The sequence below is a fragment of the Notolepis coatsorum genome, assembly GCF_963971535.1.
Source record: "Notolepis coatsorum genome assembly, chromosome: 3".
Lineage (NCBI taxonomy): Eukaryota > Metazoa > Chordata > Actinopteri > Aulopiformes > Paralepididae > Notolepis > Notolepis coatsorum.
This window is the reverse complement of record NC_140167.1, coordinates 125,370,595-125,395,761: the sequence shown is the minus strand read 5'-3', so window position 1 is coordinate 125,395,761 and position 25,167 is coordinate 125,370,595.

The following is a 25,167-nucleotide window of genomic DNA, read 5'->3' as shown; positions in this document are numbered from 1 at the left end:
GGCTTCATGGGGAGAGTAATCGATAGAAAAAAGGTCATAAATAAAAGACAATTACATTTTGGCCTCTGTAAAGTGACAGCAGCATCTGCACCCTTTTAAAAAGGGATAGCTCACCCAAAAAAAGAAATCTATCAATTACACACCCCATGAATCCTTGAATTCATGGAGATTTGTTTGTTTGTCGCATTCCTGAGCCAATAATTCAAGCCAGTCATCAAATTATTGGCTCAGGAATGCAACAAAAAGAAATCACCATGACTTCAATTAAGGCTTCATGGGGAGAGTAACATTTTGGCCTCTATAAAGTGACAGCAGCATCTGTTCACCCCAAAGAAATAAAAGAAAACTAATAGTGTTCATCCCCAGTGCAATAGTTCAAGAGCTTAGTGATTTTCTCTTTTCCTTTTTTAAATCACAGGAAACAGTATGGAACAATAAATGAGCTTGAATCATCATCACTGTATGACATCTGTATATCGAATGCTTTGTAAAACAAAAGCTCTTTGACATCAACTACATGAGGTCCATCTGTAGTACACACAACTTTAAATGCATAAAAATGGTCATCCAGAGACACGGTTTGTAGTGCAAATGTAAACAACAGTAACCTCTCATCTTTAAGAACAACACGGTGGATTTTGTGAAAAACTGGAACCTCACTAAGAACTTTAAGACAAACAACTAAACCTGGACGATACATATTTCCATGGTGTTTGGCCCATCTAACATTTAACACCTTGGTGTCACTTGGTACCTGAAGAGTCTCCGCTATCTCACAGCCTCTGTCCATCACATTTAATGCTACCATTTTACTTGGACCAAGCACCAGTCTGTTGGGATCAAATGTCTGCCAATTGTATGCTACTTGACTTTGGTGTTTCTTTGCCAACGTTTTAGTTATATTTTTGAAGCTTTTTAGTTGTTTTTTAAAGAAATTATGCTTCGCTTCATAGCGCATGCACCAGACATGCAAAAGTGGTCCAATTTTACGAATACATGTAGGATAGTGCACCATAAAATGATGCTTTGGTAGTAGCCTCCTGTTGGGAAACAAATGCTTGAATAACCCGTGGTGCTCTGCAATCAAGTGTTTTAAATAAATAGTAATGCCAGTTGATAACCTGGGAGAAAATACAATATCTGCTATTTGAAGCAACAGCAGAAGCAAATACCAGTGTTGATCATTTGGACAAACCAAGTCTCCAAAGATAAGTGGTAGATTGCGAAGTAAACACCAAGATTGGATTGCATTTAACCCCAAGTAATTTGAGGTCTCTACTAACTTCAATGCAGGTGGCTTGTTGTTTTGTTCCAGGTAACCATTGTTAAAGCTCTTAATTATCAAGTCTATTTCCTTTGATGTTGTGTCGTTTTTAATCAAGTGTAGTATTAGCAGTTTCATTTCATATTGTGCCACGCCCTCCAAGATATCATGCATAATATCGACAGAGAAATTGTCACATGTATTGAAGTACTGCAAGGAATTTAGAATGCAAGAACGTTTAACTCCCATCACATAGGGAAGACCAATAGTCGTCTCCATTTTTTGGCAGTGTTCTGCATGAAGTGCTCGAGTTCGCATAACTATCTTGGGTGAATCTTCTTTGAATTCTGTCTGAAAGTCCTCTTTCTCAGCAAGACAAAAGCGGCAACAATATCTGGCACTGAATGATTCTACGAAACCAAACAAACCGTGAATACCAAGGTTGTCACCTGTAACTTGGACAATAGTTCCATACACTGGCTGATCATACAATGGGACCTTAATTCCATCCTTCTCCAGTATTTTAATATCTTCCACAAGTGGAGCAAGTATTTTAGAAAAGCCATGTGTTTTAATGTCTTGGGCATGGAATAAAGCGACCAAATGAATATTAAGCAGAATTGAGTTGTACGTTGGAGAAAGATTACGCAAGGTGAAATAGATTGCTCCTAATTTATGTATTCCCTTTTTACTCCCCAACGGATTCGCGCATTCAAAATCATCATAGAAAAGCTGCACCTGAATTGCATGCTTCTGTTTTGAAAATAGAGGATGACTCTTGAAAAACTCTCCATCACACAAGTCATTAAGAAGATCTTCTCTTAAACTGGAATCACTCTGCATCATCTCTTCTATATTAGGGTGTTTGTAAATAAAGTATAATGTTTTCAAAATTGGGATATAAACACATTTATCAGTAATTTTTCTTTTCATGTCAACGTTCACACGCACAATATATGCTTATTTAGGATTTTACTTGATTCAACAACAAAGCAGTCGGGGCAATGGCAAGCCAAAAACGGTCGAAAATGTGGTTATTTGAAGTTTGGATTTTTTTTCTTCTCACAACTGAGGTAGGTAGATTACATTTTTAGAGACTAAAGTACCGAAAAAGGTACCGTTGGGTACCGGTATCGATTCACAGGTACCGGTACCGTATCGGTTCAAATGTGAACAGCATCCCTACTGACAAAGCACAATACCTGTTGGTGTTTAGTTGTTCAGGGAAACACATTGTTAATGACATTGACGGATTGTGAATTTTGTGATCGACTCAAATTATATTTATTTGGAAAAATAAATATAGTCACTTTATTTGAAGAGTCAAAACTGTTCTCTTGGCTTTGTTTTGTTCATATAGTAACGCTCATGTCATGATAAATCTGGTTAGGTCAAAACTACAGGAATATACATAAAAAAAAAAATTATAATTCAATAAATATATATATCGGTTATCGGTATCGACCTTGAGGAGCAGAAAGTTATCGGTATCGATATCGGGGTCAACAAATCAATATCGTGCACCCCTAGACAGAACAGTGATCCTTCTTATACTTTAATTTAACTGTAACTAGGGATGCTCGATATTGGCTTTTTTGTACCGATATACCGATATTGTCCAACTCTTAATTTCCAATACCGATATCAACCGATACCGATATATGCAGGGTTTCCCCCCCCAAAAACTGAATAATTTCAGGTAATTAACATTACATATGTCTTGTTGTGGAATTAACATAACATTATGCATACTTTTGACAATAAATAAAATCAGAATTTGTTCTTACTTGCCTGGGTAAATAAAGGTTGGTTATAGAAATGTAAAAAAAAAAAAAAAATGTTTACCGATACCGCTATGCCAATATCGGCCGATAATATAGGCAACTGTAACCTTACCTTTATCAACTTCACAAGGTAGTCAATGGCTTGTCTGGCTGAGAGCTTTCCCGGTCTCTTGTTGCGGCCCTGAGGTGATGGTGGCATGAGGTGGACAAGCAACAAGAGGGAGGACATCTCACTGTCCCATCCTGAAAATACAAAAATAATAATAAAAAAATAAAGAAAATCAGAAATACATTTGACTAAAAGCTGTGTTTCCATTTGTTTAAAAAACAATTCACCCTTCCATTATTATATTCCTTTAATTCAAGCATACCATTGTTCAGTTCTATTGTGTCTGTTGTGGATTCAGCATTCTGAAGCAGGTCTTGAAGGTCGCCGGTCTGGGTGAGGCCACGGCTTTGTTCAAGGACTTTCTGCCTGCAGAAAGTAGGCCACTTCTCCAGGAACTTTGCAGAGATGTCATCACCAAACATCAGACTGAAATCCTGCTCAATCTGCAGACAAGATGGAATAAAACATGGTTGAAATTTTTTTGTCATACATTGTTAAATAGTAGGGCTGACCCCTATTAATCGATTAGTCGACTAATCTGTCGAAAGGGGCCGTAGTCGACTGGCCAACAACCTCTTAGTCGAATATAATATTATAAAAAACAAAAAACAAAATTATCATTTTTTTCAAAAGAAAAGAGGCATAGAAGCGTGGCTAACGCTAATGGCAGGCATACCAGAGGCTAACTGCCTACGAAAACAGGCACAGAGGCACTGAAAGAGGATTGCACTCGTCTAATGAACACACTATACTAGACAAATATCAAGATGTATCCACCAGTGGACCAATTGCATGCTTTTGCAGAGGACAAGAAGCCTTCAGTCGACTCCTTCAGACATTAAGCACCCCCCACAGCCCAAATGGAATGATAAAAAAAAAAAAAAAATCATTTTTTTTTTTTTTTTTTGCAATCCTAGTCGACCATCCAAATCCTTAGTCAGGGACAGCCCTATTAAATAGGTTCACCCTATGACCAGGGATGTAATCTAAATTGTTTAAAGGTCATTTTTTATTTCAGTTAGACTTTAATGCAAGCCACATACCATTCCTGTGAAGTCTAGGAATCGTGGAAAGGTGGTGAATATTTCAGAGGACTTAATTGGGTCATGCACCATTTCTTGGCGATGGGTGAAGGTCTGTTTCATCTTCTCCTTGATGATTGCTTCATCAGTTGTATGCTTCATCAGTGCACTGGCCTCACGACACTGGGTGTCTGTGGTTAGCTGGTTTTCCTCACAGAAGGGGGCTCTGTCGCCAGAATTTGGACCACCTGTAACAGTGTAGAAACCACACATACTGCTGCAATACTTTCCAGTGATATGCATTTACTATAATGATCCATCTTCACAGTTGCTAGATAAACAGTGGACTGGGACAATCAAAATTACATACCGATCAGTGGCTGAACATTACGGCTCTTCTTTTGTCCCTCTGATGCTACTTTTTGAAGTGATTTCACCCTCCATGCCAGAAAGCCACTCCCATCTACTTGATTGTAATACTGCTCCTAAAACACAAGAAGTAAAGAGGAGAAACCCTGCATATATCGGTATCGGTTGATATCGGTATTGGAAATGAAAGAGTTGGACAATATCGGTATATCGGATATCGGTAAAAAAAGCCAATATCGAACATCCCTAGAAATTATATAACAAGAATGAACTATAAACATAATAATTGTTAGACTAGAAGTCTTTATTTGTCATGCAGTTTTAACACACACACGCAAGATGGGCGACCCACAGGAACACACACACACATGCACTGAGTCGCCGATGAAATGTCTCTCTGCACTTTTCCCTGATGTACTTACATATCCCAAATTGCCCTGGGGATCGGCCAGGTATGGGAATAAGGCAGTGATGCCCTTTGCGTAGTCTTCTTTAACACGCCTTGAAGGACTCGTCCTACAGTGTACACACACACAAGTATGAGATCCAAACAAAAGTATTGCTGTGCCAATGCCTTCTGCACAATCTATGTAAAGCGCTTTGGATAACCATTTATCATTTACCAATTCTGCAAAAAGGAGGATCTTAGTAAAAACCAAAAATGTGTATTGGGTGCGTAATGTTTAGATGACAACATACCCATGCTCTTTTGCCATGTGCGCAACCAATATCTTCACCATGTCGCGTCTTCTGGTATCCGTTAGGGTTTTTGTCCGAGCATAATCGGCAATGATCCTCTCTCCTCCAGGTGTGTCCCTCAGAATCTTTTCAGTCATCTAAGCGGGAGTAAAAAGGGGGGGGGGACACACATGGATAGACAGTCATATTTTTAAGCATTGTTCCCACAGGCCCCTAAATTTGGTGGCCAAGTATATTTAACCCTTTCACTGCCACACTACAGAAGGTTAACCCTTTACTATCACACTACTGACGGTTACCGTCGGTAGTGTGATAGTAAAGGGTTAACTTCTGTAGTGCGGCAGTGAAAGGGTTAACCTGCTGTTGTGCGGCAGTGAAAGGGTTAAGGTGACAAATGTAAACCATGACCCCCCCCCCCCATTTTCTCCCCAATTGTACTTGGCCATCCCCATGCTACCCCTTTATCAGAGTCACCATCTCCATTTCAAACAGTCATATGCAAAGCTTACCAGAGTGAGACGAGTCAGGTCAGCACCGTTTCTTGGAGCAGGACTAGACTGCAAAATGATGGTGTCATCAGACTCCCCCTCATTGTCTGCACCAGAGCTGAGAACGGAGCTTTGGCTGGAGTTGCTTGCAGAGGTCCTCACTGAATCTAACAATCATGTAGACATATAAGTGTAATTAGCAAAAGAGGAATGTTTGTCACAAGTGTAATGTAAAAAGGCCACATTAGATTAGGAAGGATCCACACGTTACATTGGGCATATATACAAAGATCATTTCAAAGTACAAAAATATACAGTACCTGTGTGACATTTTAGGTTAGCCAGGACACGTGTAGCCTTTTTACAACGCATCCGCGTTTCCGACGCTCTGATTGGCCAGGTCATGTGACATGTGCGCCCAATAGCGTGTTTGCCCATTTCCGCGTCGAACAACCTGCAAACTACCTGGCGTTCTATCGCCATGCTCTAAGACAAACTCTAACCTTAACCAACTTCGAAGAGTGCCCTTAACCAGTGTAGAAACTTGCCGTCCCACGATTGCCGCTCATGTCACATGACCTGGCCAATCAGAGCGAAAAAACGGGAACCCGGAAACGCGGATGCGTTGTAAAAAGGCTTCAAGCAGCCAGGACTGTATGGATGAGGCTATAAGGCTCCATGTTAGCAACTCACCTTCAGGATTTGAGTCTTGGGGTGAACAGCCTGCGATTCTTGACCAATAAAAAGTGTTTAGGGGCGGGACTCGGCCGCGTAATCGCTCAACTAGAGACACAGCGAGCGAATATTTGAGGGGGGAACGACATTGCCGCTCAGTTCGCTGTCGCTCGCGGCAGGTCAGGATAGTCTGATTGAAACGAATACATTTTAATCATTTTCGCAATCACGCTCGCTCGCGTCGCTGCCTGTCAGGAAGGGGTGTAAGACATTGATTGGTTCACTCTATCCTAAATAAAATGGATTGTGCTTTGTACTGTAGGCCTACAGCTTAAATTAACATGCAGGGAAAGCCTAAACTGATACCCAGTATGTTGTTGCATAGGGCAGTGGTTCTCAAACATTTCATGTCAAGGACCCCCCAAATTGACAATTAGCCCACAGACCCCCATTTGAAAAGATGTGCCATGGACCCCCATAAGACAATATTTGTACGGCTCTAGCAGTGATTTTCAACCATTTTAATTCCAAGGGCACCCATTTAATGGCATTTCTATCTTTGGGACCCCAATTTATATTGTAAAATCAATGTTAATTTAACTCTTGACGGTGTACAATGGACGTTGGGGTCCATTTGTACACCGTCAGAGTTACAGACCAATAAGGGTCCATTTGGTTCCTAACTATCGAGGCGGACGCCATTTTGAGAACCAACGGCACGCTGTGCAAAATGTTTCACTCACCACACTCCAAAAAAGTTGTGAAGGTCAATTGGCCCTCAAAACAGATGAATTTCTGCCGGTCAATGTGTTTAACACGTACAGCCTGCATCTGATAGCAAATAAATAATAACAGTTACTAAGATGATATAGGGCACAACAACTCATGCATTATGAGGAGTGTTACAATTAGAAAATATTACAAAAGCACCATCTACAGTAAATTTCGCTGAGTAAATTTTACTCAAACTGAGTACATTTTACTCAAACTGAGTAAAACTTTACTCACTTGGGCTCAAATTGACTCAGTTTGAGTAAAATTTACTCTGTTATATTATACATGGAGGCAGAACACACATAACATTACGGTGATGGAGCGTCTTTCACAAATCTAGCATGTGCACCCGTTAACGAGCGACAGTGAAAAGTGTCTGGGCGGAAACAAGCGCTTGACAGTTTGGTTCCGCATTAAGAGTCAATCCACAATCTAGAGGCGAATTGTTGGGCATTCATTCAAATTAGTCAACCCAGTACAATGGTTCAAATAAACACTTGTTGAACCGAACAGTGCATTAATTGTTATGTCCATTTACCGCAACCTACAGCACATCGCGGCAAATTTACGTGACTCTATTTAGAGTAAAACACACGTCGTCTCTGCAAAATCGTCGTTTCAGCAAAATCCGCCAACATGTAACATATAATTGTTCCATCTCCTGTACTATGTCTACTTGTCTTGTATGTTCTTAATACGTCAGTTTTTGTATGGATATAGTTATATCACTACTTTTAACAACAGCCGACAGGCATGGTCTACAGGTATGGTCTCAGGCCTATACAGGTATAGCCGCATGCAGGTGGAAATTAGCTTCTGGCTAACACTAGCTCATATACATTTTACATGAAAACCGACATGTTGATTAATGTGCACTGTCCCTGATAGCAATACTGTTGATAATTGAATACTCGTGTTGCACCGACGTACCTGTTCTTAAGTTATTGTCCATAAAACTGTAAAACGTTTATTTAATAGCGTGCGTGCAAACGTAGCAGCTAACATGCTAACATCGTGATAGATGGCTCTGTGGCTATAGCTGTGGCTATAGTTGTAATGTACGGTGACTCTATTTAGAGTAAAACACACGTCGTCTCTGCCACCGTTTCAGCAAAATCCGCCAACATGTAACATATAATTGTTCCGTCTCCTTTTTGTATCAGGTTTTTATTCACAATTACTAACGTCCTCGTACGAAACCCTTCAACTAGACAATGTCTGGAGGAGGGATATACCAGACCTGGAAAATGACTTTGATTGGCAAGGAGCCTGGGCAAATGTCCGACTTACATCAAGGAACCCGGATCATCAACAAATCAATCTGAACTATATTCACAGGACATACTTGACTCCTATAAGGCTGTGCAAAATGGGGCTTATACAAAACTCCAAATGCTCCCAATGTACAAATGGGGACGAAGGAACATTTATGCACATGTATTGGGACTGCCCACCAGTTAAGGCATTCTGGGAAGATGTGTCCCAACAATTATCAATACTCGTATTTTGGAATATACCTGTACACCCCGCGGTATTGCTATTGAATGATGTTTTTGAGTTTGCAGTGAACCCACAACTAAAAAGATTGGTTTTATCGGGTATCACAGTAGCTAAAAAACTGATTGCATCACGTTGGTTTCAACCGGAAAAAATGTGCCGGAAAGTGTGGTTTCTTACATATCTTGATGTGATATATCAAGAAATATCAACAGCAAGAATTCTAGGGCTCAATGAATCCAAAATGTTAATGTGGTTAGAAGTGGTGGAGAGAATAAAAGCTAGCCTATAATGGTGATGTCTGGTTAGGAGTGAGGGATAATAGAGGTACTATCCAAGAGGGGGTCCGGGAGGGGGGGATTTGAGCTGGAGCATATGTGTGTAGGGTTTTAGAAAATAGGTATTCGGGGTATATTATATACTAACATTTATATAATTGTAACTTCGCTGGATATACACGGTATACGGTTAAAATGTTATTATTGACTATTTTTGTTTTATCCTGTTTCTGTACTTGCATATATTTTAACCACCTTTACTGAAAGTTTCATTATACATTGTGTGTTGAGTACTGACTTTTAATAAGTTTTGTTTTGCAATAATAAAAAAAATTAAAAAAAAAAAAATTGTTCCGTCTCCTGTACTATGTCTACTTGTCTTGTATGTTCTTAATACGTCAGTTTTTGTATGGATATAGTTATATCACTACTTTTAACAACAGCCGACAGGCATGGTCTACAGGTATGGTCTCAGGCCTATACAGGTGCCGCATGCAGGTGGAAATTAGCTTCTGGCTAACACTAGCTCATATACATTTTACATGAAAACCGACATGTTGATTAATGTGCACTGTCCCTGATAGCAATACTGTTGATAATTGAATACTCGTGTTGCACCGACGTACCTGTTCTTAAGTTATTGTCCATAAAACTGTAAAACGTTTATTTAATAGCGTGCCTGCTAACGTAGAAGCTAACATGCTAACATCATCCTGCATGATAGATGGCTCTGTGGCTATATAGCTGTAATGTTGCAAATTAGTTACACACATTGCTGTTTAATAAATTAACAAATAATAATAATAATCTTACCTGGTATTTGGCATCCAACTTGATCCAAGAGAAGGAAAATATCGCTGTATTGCGCTCTTGCTGCTACACCTGAGCTTGAAGCGACGACTTGCCGAGAGAGAAAGATGGCGTCGTCACCTTTGGAAATTATATTGATAGTAGGCGTGACCAATGCTGTATTACTCCAATAGAAACTCTTCTGGAACTTTACTCTCACTCTATTGGCCACAGGCAATGATTATGCCCCAAATGGAGTAAATATGACTACTTGAGAGGAAAATAATAACTCCGTAATAATTATGACACAGGACTACAAAAGCATTTAGTATAGAAATGTGTCAACACAGGGCGGCCGGGTAGCGCAGCGGACCAAGCGTCTGTCTACCACCACAGAGAGAGTGGGATCGAATCCAGCTGTGGTGCTTCCGGGTTGGCCGACCGTCCATACTAACACAATTGGCAGTGTTAGCGGGTGGGAAACCCGGCGAGGGTGGGTCCTGGTCGTTGTAAACAGCGACTCCTACAGTTCGGTCGGGGGGCCTGCACAGCAAGGGAAGGATCTAAGAGAGGTAGTGTGACCTTCCACACGTTACACTCTCCCAGTGAGAGTCCGCGCTGCCAGGTGAAAAGAAGCGGTGGGCTGGGTACACATGTGTCAGAGGAAGCATGTGATAGTCTCCGCCCTCCCGGACCGACGGTAGGGGGTAGAGTGCGCAACGACCAGGAAGGGGATTGGGAATTGGCATAATGACTAACATTGGGAGGGGAGAAAAACAGAAAAAGAAGGGGGGAAAAGATAATAATAAAGAAAAAGAAAAATTTCAACAGACTAAAGCAGGGAACCACAATATTTTGCATACAAATTATGCTGAGCAGAATGTAATATCATAACTGTCTATTATTTTTCTTGCAATTGAGCCAATTTTCATTAGGTACGGTTCTGATGTGTGTGTTCAACAGAATGCAGTATCAAAAACACGTTGACAAAAAGTATGGGTTACTGAATGCTGAACTGCACTGTTATAATCACTAAGCCATTGTAAGACCTTACCTCTATCACTTGTCTCTGCTGCCCTTTGACAAAAAAACGTCCCTATGTCCATTTTCCTTTTTTTGGCATATTTGAGATAGTCACCTAGTAAAAGTGAGATAATTGACCAGTGTTGGGCAAGTTACTTTAAAAAAAAGTAACTAGTTACAGTTACTAGTTACTTCTTCCAAAAAGTAACTAAATTACTTACTCAGTTACAAATTATAAAAGTAACTAGTTACTTCAGAAAGTAACTATTGCGTTACTTTCAAGATTTTTTTTTACATAAACAACATACACAAATCTAAACTATTTTAATGTTGCTGTGGGACAAAGTGAGACTAGCCTCCAATCAAATGCCACGTAGGCTATGTAGATATTATAATTACTATGTTTATATAGTGGATCATACAAATACAAACAGAATAGATGTTTTGGAACTTTTGATATGTATTGCCCCTCAACAGGCCACAACTGGGCAACATTAAATTATGCTTGTTAAGCACTATACCACAAATAAATAACAAATATATACTGATTGATTGAACATTTTAATTAACAGATTGCAGAATGGGTACAATACAGTACGGCTCAATACACACAATTGTTAAGGGGATGCAGACCAGAGAAAGAGTTTTGTCTTGTTTACATCAGGGTCCCCCATTTTCAATTCATGACATTTATGACGAAAGTCTTTCTCTGGTCTGCATCCCCTTAACAATTGTATGTATTGAGCTGTACTGTACTGTACCCATTCTGCAATCTGTTAATAAACTTCTCAATCAATCAATCAATGACATACACAACATACAGATATAAGAATCTAATCGAATCATCTAAACTAATCTAATCATGACATTTAAGACATGCATGCAGCATGACATACAGATATATATATATCTCTGAGCACCTGAAGCCTGTGCTATTAAACCAGGAAGTGCAGCACTGTTGATAAGGCTGTCAGCACTGCAGTAGAGCCACTCAGTGCCCTGCGCTGCAAAGAGTGAACACAAAACGCTCATGGACCCGCGGTCTCATGTTGACTGAGTCGCTTGTGTTGTTCGTTGGATTCGTTTTTGAGCTCAAAACGTACACTACACGGACCGCGGTCTCATGCTGACTGATCAGTGATCGCTTGTCTTGTCGCGCTGTGTGTCAGACTCTGGATGCTTTAGACACCCGCCCACCTCCACCTCTGATTGGCTTACCACCATGACATTGTATTCAACCTCAGCCAATCGTCAGCATGTATGCTTGGCTCGCGCACTGTCCACTAAACAAGGAAGAACATATTATTGCCTCTCGGCGCAGAGATATGTCTGATGAAAGAAACAGGTTCATTCATAGTAACGCGCCGCATTTTTTTGTAGTAATGGTAACAACGTTATTAATATTGGAAGAGTAATCCGTTAGATTACTCGTTACTGAAAAAACGAACGCCGTTTGTAACGAAGTTACTTATAGCGCCGTTATTCCCATCACTGTAATTGACAATATCAAAACATGCTAGGAGGGGCGGTCAGGTGGCGTAGCGGAGATTGTGCTCGTCACCAATGCAAGAGGCTGCGGTCTCGACTCCCGGAGAGTCAGCATTGCCTTGGCTCGGGCTGATCGCTATACTAACTCGTTTGGCTGAGTTAGGGGGAGGGGAGCCGTGGGTGGGTCCTGGGCGTTGTGGACAGCGCCCCCTACAGTTCGGTCGGGGCGCCTGCTCAGCGAAGGTAGGATCTGGTGAGAGGTAGTGCAGCCTCCCACACGTTACACTCTCCCAGTGAGAATCTGCGCGGCCAGGCTGGCTGCCGGCTGGCTGCACATGCGTCGGAGGAAAGCATATGACAGTCTCTGGCCTCTCGGACCAACAGTAGGGGAAAGTGTGCAACAACCAGGAAGGGGGTTGGGAATTGGCATAACGACTAACAGTGGGATGGGAGAAAAATCGGAAAAAGAAGGAGAAAAAAAAAAAGAAAAAAACATGCTAGGGCTGTACCGAATAGTTCTGTTGTGGAATATTTAAAATGGGCCATGGCAGTAAGCTGTAGAAATTGAGATCAAGTCAGTTGTTAATAAACAGAGCTCAGGTTATAATCAGACATGCTAACATGATAATTTAGTGTCCTGTTACGTTCTGGTTCGCTGACTGCTGTCTGTGAACCACCCACCATTCTGTCATCTGTCACTTGGCTACTCTCACCTGTCTCCCTTGTCACTTAGTGCTGTCACTTAGTGTATGGGTCCTGATTGGCTGTCACGGGGGTGTGTGTGGAATGTTGGAATGTGGTCGCTACTTAACCCTTCTATCTTTTGTTTGCTCTTCGTCAGGTCTTCATTATAATGTTCGGAGATAACGTGGGCGGTTCCGGTTTCTGGACCACCATTAAGCTTCATTTATATATTCCCTCTTTCTTTCCTGCCACTCGGCAATGTATCCTAGTAATACTCTGTGTTCTTTACTATTAAATCGAACCTACTTAAGAGTACACCCTCTCCGTCTCCTTGATTGCATACCACAACTGGAACTCACCTACCTCCATCCTGACAGTGTCCCTGTCCTTTACAGTAATCTAGCTAGGATAACTGTCTGAAAACAACGTGAGACCTAGCTAGATAGCTAATGTTAGCTGGAGAGTTTTAACTATCTCACCCATTAATTAAGGTAATGTAGCCTTTTTAGTAAGAACTGAAGGGCAAAATGAAAATACAGGAAGTGTACGGGAAAATATTGAAACGGGAGGACGGCGGGAAGTGTCAAATACAGGAGAATCCCTGGAAAAACGGGAGGGTTGACAGGTATGGTCTGGATAGTCTTCACCTTGTTTTTCCTGTTCGCTACACACCAATCAATATTGCCACCTCTCTCACAAACAGTTTGTACGAATATACTCGTTATTCAAGTTTCTTTAACACTTTGATCGCCATGGTTAAATTCATAATTTACCATCCCTAGCCAGCTCTATTTGTCTATGGAGAAGTTCCCCTTCTTTGCAGGGCTATAACTTTTTTAATTGTATTGCTAAATTGACATTATTATGGCCCATTCAATGTCCTATATCTATTGTTCAGGGTGTAGCAACGTTATACTTTTTCATTCACATATTCATACTAAAATACGGTCTAAAGTATAAGTATGTTTTTATCGTTTTCTGCAGCTTTCTCCAGAACTTGATTTATAGCCCTAAATGCATTATATTGATGATCAAATACAGTTTGGTAGGAATCTGTGCGAGATAAAAAAATTCAACTGGATGTGCTTCTAGGAGTTACTACGTATGATCTGATGTTGACCGGATGGGCGGGGGGTCATTTATAATTCTGTGGGCAACGTTATATCATTCATCTAGTGTGGGTGATATGATCATCAGAGCAGTTTATATGGAACACGTTAAAAAAAACGCTGAATCTTACCGTATCTTCCTCGCGCCGTTGGGCGATGGGCGTGGAGCAGAGATATTCCTATTATGGGATGTAGAAATACCCGAAAATACAAAAAAAAAAAAAAAAATCCATTTCCAGGTTGTATAATAGTATATACGTCCAAATCATGTTGTTTATCGAGTTATTGTTTTGTTATTGTTTATCGAGTTGGAGTCCCTCTAACGATAGCGAGTGCCCGGACGAAATATGGGTGAGCACCACTTCATCCACAGATCACTTCCTGTTGGGCGATCTGCCGATCGGCCACCAGATGGCGCTCTTGAACCGTTAGAGAGTTGAGTGGGACTCAGCAGTATATCTCAGGTCCCCGGGGGAGAAATATGATTTCGATCACAGATTTTTGAAATATTGATATCAAAGACGTGTTACGGCGTCTTCGGCAGAATGAGCATGGCGGGGAATGACGAGTTTCGGCGTCTCCGGCGATTAAAGTGTTAATAGTTGTCATACAGAAGTACAGAATACTTTTATACAAAATGCTTCTTACTGTTACGCTCCAGAGACTGTGCTAGACAAGATAAGTATGAAATAAAATAAGGAATGAAATAAAATAGTATAGCATGTAATAGAAGTAAAAATAGAAGTCACAGTGTTCAGTATAGACATTTATACAACGGCATGCAAATTTCTCGATTCTGATTGGCTGAAACAGTCATTTTACACTTCTTTATTGGCAACAATTCCACGCTGCTGGCCCAGGACCCGCCCACAACCGAACCACATCACATCACTCCGCCGGATCACAAGAAGGTGGACAATAATCTTTACAAATGGATATGTTGATAGCGACTAAACGACTAAATATCAAGCGATTCTGTCACAGCGAATGTCTTAGTCGTTTAAACAATGTTGGATGATGTAATTGATGGGTCTTGAATCATTCTGTAACAAAAGAAAAATCGCGGATTGATTGATTGATTAATTTTCAATTTTTTTTCCTTTCGACTGTCAGCGCTCGCTCTAGTCTCCACCCACTGCCACACACCCCCCCCCCCCCACACACACACACACACACACACACACACACACGCACACACACACACACACACACTCTGCCTGCAACGCGGGGGATAGTCAGAGAGCTGGGTGCTGCGCTGTTCTAAGTGAGCATGGCCTATTGAGTTGATTGATTGATTGATTGCTAATTGTATTACTGTACGCTTGGTTTCCAACTGGTTAAGTTTAGGCCCTCTACAGTAGGTTTAAAAAAATAAATAAAAGAATAGGGCGAAGAAAACGTTTTTTTCCTATAGGGCAAAGAAAACTTTTTAATTTGTTTTACCTACTTTATATAGAAGCATCTAAGAATTAAGTTCTATGGAAAGTAGGTCTGCATTCCCTTAACAATTGTGTGTATTGAGCCGTACTGTATTGTACCCATTCTGCATCTGGTAATACAATTTTCAATCAATCATTCCAATAATACACAGTTGGATGTGTTAGTTGGTTGGATGCACTTCAAGCTGCTTCCACATGAGGCAACTTCTCTCGATCATTCCAATAATACACAGTTGGATGTGTTAGTTTGGTTGGATGCACTTCAAGCTGCTTCCACATGGAGGCAACTTGTCTTTTTTGTAGTTGTGGGAACTACTTTTTCTGGCGGATGGTTTTTTCAATAAATCTTCGATTAATGTGTGTTTATTGTATAGAAATAAGGTTGGATGAATCTGGCAGTTGTATAAAAGCTTTACACCACTTGCAGTCGTGATTTTTGAACAATAAACCATGCCTAGGGGGGTCTAACGACCACCCCTAGGCATGGTATATTGTTCACAAACCACTCCTGCGCGTGATGTAATGCTTAAATGTACAATGTTCGATGCAGAATAGAAGTTACTGAGTTACCATACAATATACAATATACTATGCAATGTACTAATATACAATACTATATAGTGGAAAGCAGAAATGGGATGAGGTACAATTTAGGTACAATTTACAGTAAGGTGTACGAGTTGTAGTGCAAATCCTTTACCAATTAATATAAAGTGTGTTTAGGTGATCTAAAGTGTGGAGAGTGGGTGCTGCAGTGTGTTGTTTGTTTAAAGTGAGTGTGCGCATGTGGATGTGTGTGCTGTGTGCATTTGATGGTTGTTGCATAGTGTTTATTGTTCGTTGAGCAGCCTGATGTCAAGCTTCTTCTGAGTCTTTCTGTGCTCGCCATGAGACTCCGGTATCGCTTGCCTGACCGCAGCAGTTCAAAGAGGCAGTTGATTGGGTGGCTGGAGTCCTTGATGATTCTCTTGGCCTTACCCCTGCACCGCTTGTTGTAAATGTTCTGGAGGGTGGGAAGCCCCCCTCCAATTGTGCGTTCGGCTGAACGTGCCACTCTCTGTAGTCTGCTACGGTCTTGTGCGGTGCTATTCCCAAACCAGGAGGTGATATTGCCAGTGGCGAATCCTTATGGAAGCCAACGGAAGCCAGGCCTCCCTATCAAAATATGAATTAATATGAAATATGAAATATGAAAGAAAAAAAAAATATATATATATATAATTTTTTTAAATATAGTTTACATTCTTTTTCATCTGTGCATCTGTGTTATAATTTTTAATTTTTTTTTTTTAAATGTCTCCCTCTTCTCCTTCTCACTCTCTCTAACACACTGTCAGACTCACTGTGCTCACTGCAGCTAGAGGAGAGGCAGGGGGTAGGTGTCTTTCTCCAGCCTCAACCATGTGATTCATGTATGTAGAGTCCAAAACCGATACTAGCCAATCAGATTCGAGCTGACTGCCACACCTTAAAAGTTTAAAACGGGGCTGTGAGCAGAATAATTAGTATGGCATCCCCTCTGCACACCTCCCCTCTGCACTCTGAAAATTGTATTAAACCGTGACTGCTCCCACGGGCCAATATTGCCCCGATCCTCGCGCGATTAAATCCACGGGTACCTCTCGGCGTGCCGAAGCCTTTCCTAAATCACTTCCATCATCGAAAACGAGGGGAAAAGGTCGGCTCGCGACCCTGAAAATGTTGCGTGATTTTAAAAACGCTGTATTAAGTGAGCCTATTATGGGATCCATGCAAGCTTTCTATTGTGGAAACATCTGGGTGTCCCGCAACTTTTACTCATTCACATGTAGCCCCGAAAATGCTTAGAAAAGGAAAACCGAAAGCGTGGAATAAACTCGCCGAAACGGAAAAGTGTCCCACGGGCGCGCCGTGATTCCGATCCGCGTGAAAATATTTCCGGCCATAGAGGAGACCGTGGGACACCTTTTTGCAACCGCATATGTGTCTCGAATTTGCTCCCATGCGGCGCGCAAAATCGTGCAAAGAAAGATCGGACCAAAAATGAACCAATGCTCCAGCAGTATTAATGACCCTGATGTAATATAGGGTCATTATATACAATATTATTAAAATATTTTATAAATTTTTTTTTAATAATTTTTTTTGGCTTCCCCCGTTATTTTACCCACGCGACGACACTGGATATTGCCAGTCAGGATGCTCTCTGTTGTACATGAGTAGAAGTTCTTAAGGATCTTCTGACTGACTTGGAACTTCCTTAGGCGCCTGAGGAAGTAGAGGCGTTGTCGTGCCTTCTTCACAACACTGTCAATGTGTGTGGTCCATGTCAAGTCCTCGGAAATGTGGACTCCGAGGTACTTAAAACTGTTCACTCTCTCAACCGGTGCCCCGTCGATGCTGAGGGGGCTGTAGTCCCTGACCCCCGACCTCCTAAAGTCCACAATCATCTCCTTTGTTTTGCTGACGTTCAGGGAGAGTCTGTTCTCCTGGCACCATCCCGCCAGGACCTTGACCTCTTCCAGGTAGGCCCTCTCGTCGTTTGCAGAGATCAGGCCCACCACTACTGTGTCGTCAGCAAATTTGGCAGTCAATGAGTTATTAAGGCCAATTATTATTAAGTGGTCATAGTAGGCTATCGTAGATCTCTGAGGACATATTCAGGCCAATCGGTGGTAGTGAACGCATAGCTTACTATATTACCTGAACGGTCGTGTGTGGTGTGGGGTGCTAAGCGATTGTTGTTGAGTGACAGCTGATCGCATCGCCAGGCAACGCCGCTCTCCCACCGTGTGCTTTGGACTTTAGAGGTCAAGGGTTCAAGGATTGAACGCTGCCAAGCACTGGAATACACAAACATCATGTAGAATGCATACCTTTACTTTTGATAATTAAGTACATTCTATATCAAACACTTTTACTTAAGTAGAATTTTTAACAGAGGACTTTCACTTTTACCAGAGTACTATTTCATCTGTGGTATTTCTACTTTGACTTAAGTAAAGGACCTGTGTATACTTCTTCCATCGCTGCTGCCAGCCACACAGCGTATTTGTTTTTGAATCCCCTGTGGCTGAAAAAAGTTAAGAGAATGAAAGAGGGCTTCAACATGGCCCTTTAAAGGGGTATATGGGGCGTCCTGTGGGACGGATACATGGAATCCCTTAGTGGCGCAGAGCACTTTGAGTTCTAGTTGGACTGTTCACCTCATGTTAGAACAGACAAATGGATGTGCATTAGCGAAGAGGGCTGCAGGGGACGTGATCTACCTTGGAGAGCCCACTTTATTAAAAAGAAGAAGAAGAAAACAGAAGCCGAAAAACATCCAAGGACACAGCCTCATTTTCATTCAGCATCCGATGGAGGTGAGGGAGTTTTCCCGCTTTGAATGGCGTCACCTGCGTTAATTGCCAGATAGAGATTTCTACCATGTAGTGTGTGGAGTTTCTTCAAGCCATAAAAGAGTCATGACCCCTGCAGTAGTTATATCCCTCGGAGGAACTGCATGTTCTAGGTATGTTCTCTGTGTGGCTGTAGGGCCGTGTGGGGGCACGTTGCAATATCATTATAAATTATTGAACCACACCCGTCTTCTCCTCTATTCACATCACTATCACACGGTCTTACCGGCCGTTCATCCAGTCCTCTGGCTCCAGGCTTCATTTTCATTGCCGCTTCTGACACTGATTTGCAATGCTATTTTTGCCCTGTTTCACTTCCCTGTGTAAACAGAACAGCCCCATGGAGGTGATTTAGGAAGTATAATGGCAATCTAGCTATTTCTGGCAGTATTGCACTGGCTGTTTGGTAAATTAATAAATACTTCAATATGACATTTATCAATTGATTTTATAATTCCTGCAACTAAAATTAAATTATGTGTGTTGTAATTAGACAATTTGGAAGGGCTTTTTCAGCACAACTCTTGTATTCATTGACAGTGAGAGGCGTATAAGCCACTCACACAACAGAAAGACTAAATAGTGAAATAGGACAATAGCATTGTGATGTTATTGTGTTGTGTCATATCATACGGTATTGATGTGTCTACTCCACACACGATCATAAATGCTGTATTGAATTTTTCATCGACTTCATGATGTTATTTCACAACCTTTGAATACAAATCATGTGCCCAATTGAAACGGCCTTCGTAATTGATGTATGAGAGCATTACAGTGATGGATTGTTTCATATCTTGTGTGAAATAGGTATGGTAACCCAAGTCCTCCTGCATCCATGCTCAATCCTTCAATGTAAACTCAAATAAATAAAAATAGCGGCCACTGCGGCCTCATCTTTCTAGCCTGTTCTTTTTCCTAAGCAAGTGTACAATATAGTAACAGAAAACTCATCTGTCAAGCGTCACCTTGTAATTTGCTGAAAAGAGAGCACATTTTTCAAACAATTCCTCTCATGTGTGGCCTCTCCGATGATGTCCTCCTGTGTTCTCTGTTGTGATCTCAACTGGATAGAAAAGAAGGTTCCCAAACCATACAGACTAATGATTCACTTGATATATATAATAATAAAAATACATCTATTTTATATAGCGCTTTTCCAGGTGCTCAAAGACGTGTATATATACACTGACTGTACGTCCACCCCTTGGAGATCACTTAGCCAATAATGGATTATGAAGACTTACTGTATATCCAATCCATATAAATAATGTTGTACGGCTGCAAGACCGCCTGCCTTTACATTTACTGTTTGCCTATCAATAGTCATCAGCAAACCAATACTGTAAAGAACAGGAGAAGAGAAGTCAGCCTATATATACCTATAGCTTATATATACAGTACACTTAATAACTATATGTGTTATTCTCCACAGAAACATGGTAGCCAATTGCGGTTTGAGTTGACTGCAGGCTGTTAGTGAGAATTGAAAATTATAATGATAAGGGTTTGCTCCAAATGGGCAGCTACGTGGCACAGTGGGCAAGGCGCTCGCAACGAATGCTGGAGACTGGGCTCGAACAGGATGCCTCCTGTTCGAGCCCCGCTCTCCACATTGCTTTCAGTTTAGCTGGTCGTCCACAGTAATACACATTGGCCGTATTACGGGGAGGGAAACTGAAGGGTGGGGATCGGGCGTTGTGGACAGCGACTCCTACAGGTCGGTTGGTGCGCCTGCGCAGTAGAATCAAGAAGCGACGGGGGCGGGGCCCCTCCAAAGCCCAGACCCCCGATGCTGAAAGATCGAGCCGCGCAGGTGAAAAGATGCGACGGCTGTTACCTCGAGTATCGGAGGGGACTCGTGCTATGTATGACTTAGTCCACATTGCAGCCGGCTTGTGGGAGGCAAGAAACAACGTTCGAAGACAGGGGAGGGTTGAATAGGGCGATATGAAAATTGGGATGGGAGAAAAATAGAAAATGGGAGAAAAAGTGGATAAAAAAAAAGGGTTTGCTCCAAATAATGTGATAGATGGTCAGTGATGCAGTGCTCATGGGACGGGGTTGCACGCCATTCCACCAGATCTTTGAGCAGGAGCATGCAGGAGCATGCGCATGCACATGCACGGATGTGCACGCGCGTGAGCACAAGAATGCGTTCCACTCGACTCTGCGCCAAGTACCCACCTGGCTACTTTGCATAACAATAGCTCAGGTCGTCAGGTGTGTTCAAATACTACAGTTGGACCATTCACGCAAAACCTGTGAATGAAATGTGTTACATTCCATTCCTAGAGGCAATTAGGCATCGTCTTTATTCGCGAGGGAACATTTATGCGCATGCGCGGGAGCACGTGCACGCACCCCCGGGAGTGAGCGTGCACGTGACGTAGTGCAACCAGAGATAAAATCTCCACTGCACCACTGTAGATGGTGGGTATTTTTATCAGCACATTGCTCAGCTATGATAATATATTTGACCGATTGCATCTTTCTACCATCGTTTCTTGATCTGATATGGAAAAGAGCTATACGAGCCTTACACGATTCTTCTATGGTCTACCACAGAATTGTAAGTACAACATGGCAGTACATCCCCGTATATGACTCTTACAGCGACTTGAGATAATCTGCCCTATATGGCTGAGCAAACCAGTAAACACATAATAGTATTAAAAAAGAAACATAGATGAGATGAGTACAGTAATAATATTTGAAGGCAGACACAATATGTTTCTTATAATCCTTCTCTGTATACGTAGGACACTTTCCCAGTGACACTGCCTGGTCGCTGTGTCGGAGGCAATGGAGACACATGAAAAGAGCCACGGCACCCTCTGCAGGCAGGCAATGGAGAGAAGAGGGTGCAGAGGAAAGTAGAGGAACAGAGAGAGAGAGAGAGAGAGAGAGAGAGAGAGAGAGAGAGAGAGAGAGAGAGAGATAGATAGATAGATAGATAGATAGATAGATAGATAGATAGATAGATAGGGATATATATAGAGAGAGTGATATAAAAATATTTAAAAAATATGTATAAATAGAGAAGGAAAGGGATATATATAGATAGAGAGAAAGCGAGAGAGATACAGAAGTTGAAATGGAATCAGATATGATGGGAGAGGAAGAAAGAGTGAAATAAACGATATAGAGGTTAGGAAAGATGAGAGGGTGGGGGAACAGAAAAAAAAGAAAGATGTAAAGAGGGAGAGAGGCAGATGCAGAAGTTGAAACGTCCTCTCTACAGATGCATTACAAACTGGTACTGTGTGTGTGTGTGTGTGTGTGTGTGTGTGTGTGTGTGTGTGTGTGTGTGTGTGTGTGTGTGTAATTATGTGTCACATCATCTCACATTATGAGAGGGAGCATTGTATAATATTGAGCAAACTATCATGGCGTCAGCAGTGTCACACTCATAACAATAGTTATGATATTATTACTGTGTAATTATGTGTCAGGTGTATGTCATTTATGGCTGTTGCTGGGTTACTCTATGACACAGAGTAGGTGTCAAATGTCATCAATTTGCTGCGATATCTTTTGCCAGATAGCAAGCTGTAATTATAATTATAGCTGCTGTTTGATCCTATGGGTTTGCACTCTAAATATGAGCGTATAGTGATTGATTGAACTGGACATACTTCACTCAAACTGCCAACTTGCACGGAGGCATCTGAGAAACTAGACTCTGTCATCATCTTTTTGCCATGCAAGAGTCTAATAGAATGTTTGGAATGCCCATTTGTCCTCCATGTTAGAAGATGGTTGATATGTGATGATAAATATCAACACTAATATAATAATTTGGTGTCTGTTATTACTGAGTCACAGTAGAATAGATAATAATAGTAATAGTAATTTTTTTTTTTTTTTTAAGTACTAATAGTAATAGTAGTAGATATCATGCTTTTACAGTGTTTTACCTTATCTATCACTGCACAGAAATTAGGCATTTTCTTTCAAAGTGGTTGCAATTAGTTACTGGCAGCCATGTTGGAAGAAAGATAACTGCTAGTATACCGTGCAAGGCCTCTATTAGGCTGGCAATGTCATGCCTCCCAGCTCCATTTTGAAATAAAGCTCTCCACTAAAGATTTGGTCATTTTGAAATAAAGCTCTCCACTAAAGATTTGGTCTACAGGCAGGAAAAAATAAGATTTCCTCTCAGGTTAATACTTTTTATAAATAATAATTTTCTTGTAGCCTGTCTGAATCCCCTCTCTCTCTCTCTCTCAACTCGATCCCTCACTCTCTCTCTCTCTCTCAACTCGATCCCTCACACTCACACAAGACAAGGCCAAAATGAATGTTAGGAGGCTTCACAGCACATGGAGCACATCCAGCACAGATCAAAACCACAGAGGGTGGTTCTGCACACATGCTACTGTAAATCACGCGCCGCGCTTCGGATTCCTCTATCCCGCGTACATGTGGACACGCGCGCACACACACACACAGGCTGTCACGGCAGATCACCATCTCTGTCATCTTCCCTTTGAGCGCTGCATCATATAAAGCAGCGTGTGTCGTCGTTTGATCTGAGCGTGATGAGTGTGAGAGAGGGAGCGTGCACGCCCACCTGGGGGCCTTTAAAATATGTGGGGGCTAGGAGATTGTAGGATTTCCCAATCTTTTATTCACGCGTCCAGAGCATGGGAGCAGTGTGCCGAGCCTTTCAGGGTGCAAGACAAAGAGGAGCCGTAGCCCTTTCACTACCACACTACCAAAGGGTTAACCCTTTCACTGCGACAATACAGAAGGTTAAAGAGTGCAGTGATTCATATTGCCTCTAGCGGTACTGTTCTCTTTTACCAAAGTTTCTCATATAGATCCTTTTTTAGTCAACGTCATGAGTCTCGTTTCCAAAGTCCAAGTGTATAGGTCCGATGTTCAAATGGTCTCACATCTAAACATGTTCTATGAATCAAAGCCTTTTATATTATTTTATATTCTGTTCCAGCTGTTGAATCAGTGTAAAAATATATAATTTCTTCAATTTTTTATTTTTTATTTATACAATTTATGTGTACAATAGACACATAAAAACATTTGTAACGTGTCTATCGTATTTATTTATTTGTATCATTGGACAAAAGTAAAGTTCAGACAAAGATTCAGTCGAACGTCAACAAAAGAAAACAAACAGAAAACAAGCAACATCTAAAATATCAGAGTTCAAAACTTTAAAATCTTTAAAACTTCATGCTGGGCATCATTTCACAGCAGCTCGTTGGATTTGTTGACAGTGGCGATTGTAGTGTAAAGCAACCAAACTCACTGTGACTTTGGACTTCCCCTGGAGAGAAATGAAGCAGAAAGCCCCTTCATGTGGCACCTGGACAGGAAGAACAAGTGTTGCTGGATCTTGCCGAAAGCAGCTTGCAACGGCATAGTAACACAGACAACTGGCCGCACACATGAAAGGGGACATTTTAGGTGAAATATCCTGTTCCCATCAGTCTGTTCACACCCCAACCTCAGGATGCAGGTGACCTTCCAAAACATTCACCGGCTTAGAAACCTTCATTTGTTAGAAGCCTTCTGTTAGAAAACTCTGTTAGAAGCCTTTTTCTTTTATAATAATACATGACTGGCTCAGAATGTCATACCCATGAACAGAATAGAACCATAAGCATCAACATTGAGGACCGGAAATGTAATTCCCATTGCGTGTGTGGGGGACTTCAGATTTGGGGGTGTTGAGAACCACAACTCTAGACAGGCCTAGAGAGAGTGAACTAACATCTCCTCCACACATTTAAACCAATCTCTCTTTGATGTAACCTAAATACCATCTGTAGATACAAGACTGGAATGTCACAACCACTTAGGGGGCTTAGCCATCCGAGGTCGAATCCGAGCACGATCGCACAAAAATAAGTGTGATGAGAACACTCCCCCCCGTCACCGGGGACGCTGATTCGCTCCAAGACGGGACCGCTTGAAAAGGTGGTTTTGGGTGCGAACCAGTGTTCCCGACAACGGAATGGAGCGTGGTGTGCAAGCAAACCTGTAATGCTTTCATGCTTGCTTGAATTTTGGGCAGATAAAAACATACAGCAACAACTGGACAATACCCACAAAAACTACGATATTTATGGGCAATTTGGCAAGTATTTGCATGCGTGCATGGGTACAACAGATCAGTCAACAATGTCGAGCTAAAAGTGAAGAAGATGAGGCTTCAATATCTTAAAGTACGGGATGCACAGGGCCGCCGCTAGGGGGGTGCAAGCAGTGCAATTGCACAGGGCCTCGCAGGAAGAGAAGAAGAAAAAAAATATTATTTGATTATCTTT